Below are 1,716 nucleotides of genomic sequence, written 5' to 3' on the forward strand. Positions count from 1 at the left end.
CGAACAAAGTAAGTAGTACTACCTAGGTCCACACACCTTTATCATACTTGATTATTGTTTGATTGAATTATATTCTTGTACAGAAATACGCGAAACAACCAAAGGGGACTGATCTATGTGGATACTACGTTCGCGAGTAAATCCACAGAATTATCAGCGAGAGAACGAATAATGAAAGAAATAAAGAGATACGAAAACAATATTCACAAATTTATTTTGTTACCATAAGTTGTGCTGAGTTTCAGTAATAATTGTTTGATTTGTGATTTGATATATATATATATATATATATGGAAAATTGCTGGCTGCAATGGAGGGTAGCTACCCACGCCTCGGTTGATCTACGCGTGTCAAACGTCGTTTGATATGCCTAACGGCATGCTGGGCAACGACGCAACTTGTGGTCATATGTGGGTGATAAAAGTAGTGACCGTGTCAGTTTATTTTTTCTTCTTTACATCTATTTTCTAATGTGTGCGCTCTCTCTCTTTGTGAAGAAAAGCTGGCAGCACATGCATAAAGCCTAGATTTTCTCTCCCGTGACCCTCACTGCTGCTGACCCACCCAATCCGCTGTCCCTCCACAAGCGGTCACGCAGCAACTCGTCTCCTGGCAACAGAGTGCATCCTCCTCTCCGTCGTAGCTCTAGGCCAAGCATCTCCTCTTCCTTGGTGCACCTCCCAGCCACTCCTGGTCCAAACGCAGACAAGCAAAGCAACACGAGAGGCGGCCTGTCCGTGTCCTGCGACGAGACATCTCGGGACAGCTTCGCCGGTTCCCATCCCGCCGCAATGAAATCCAGTGCGGGCCTCGGACCGTCGTCTTAATCGTCCTCGCTGCCACGCAAGCAGCGGACGCCTAGTGGTCGCTCAGTATCGGCGACAACGTAAATGCGGGGACGCCATGGACCTCCGCACTCGCCGAGTTCTTCGGCCCCTGGTTAGCCCCTCTCATCCCTTCTCTGGAGTATGCGTTTGTTATTCTGATTCGTTTTGGTTTGTTTGCCCGGTTTCCCTCATGAGATTGTTTTTTGATTTCTTCATATGTGCAGCTACGTTAGTGTTGAAGAAGGGTGAGGTGACGTTGAGACTCATTTGCATCATTGACGAGCTAGCTTTTTTTCTTTTTGTCTCTGTTGCCAGTTCCTGTATACACTGTTTGTAAAATATAAATTCAGAGATGTACAAGCTACATCTATTTTATTTCTGTTCCATGCTACTTCTCTCTGTTCTCTCTCCCGAATCAAGCATTTATCCATGATCTGAATTGATGTTTCGGTTTTGCATCAAATTGGTTCCGCTATTTTTCCTTCCTGCTCTGAATATGTACTGATAAGTCTATACATGATCCAAAGTGCTAGTCGGAAATATGGTTTTATTTTTTCTCAAGAAATTTGGTTGCGTTCCTCTAGATAATTGATCAACAGGCTGTAATTGGAATTGGTGATGGAAAACAGAGTGAGATTGGTTTTTTTTTATAATGGATTCTCGAGCTGGCCTGATTACATTAGCTGTCCATGATGGAATTTTTAGCTGCTTTGGTTCACCCTACCTTGAGTAAAAAGCAGCCTTTTCTTTCTCCCTGCAAGAAGTAGCCTTTGAACATAGAGCCGGAGATAATGACTTGTTTAGCTTTACGTGATAGATTTTAAAACAGGTTTGGTTGGTGCCCAGCTTTATTGATCTTTTTGGTATCGATTAGTTCTGTCGGCATCTC

At 43.7% G+C, this 1,716-nt stretch overlaps 1 long non-coding RNA gene across 1 annotated transcript; it reads left to right on the forward strand.

The window, feature by feature from the left end:
* Nucleotides 1-535: 535 nt before the first annotated feature.
* LOC127312027 (uncharacterized) lies at nt 536-1,290 on the forward strand. Its single transcript, XR_007858090.2, has 2 exons — nt 536-939; nt 1,052-1,290. It is a non-coding gene; the product is annotated as an uncharacterized lncRNA (long non-coding RNA).
* Nucleotides 1,291-1,716: the final 426 nt, after the last annotated feature.

This window comes from Lolium perenne, chromosome 7 (assembly GCF_019359855.2).
Source record: "Lolium perenne isolate Kyuss_39 chromosome 7, Kyuss_2.0, whole genome shotgun sequence".
NCBI lineage: Eukaryota > Viridiplantae > Streptophyta > Magnoliopsida > Poales > Poaceae > Lolium > Lolium perenne.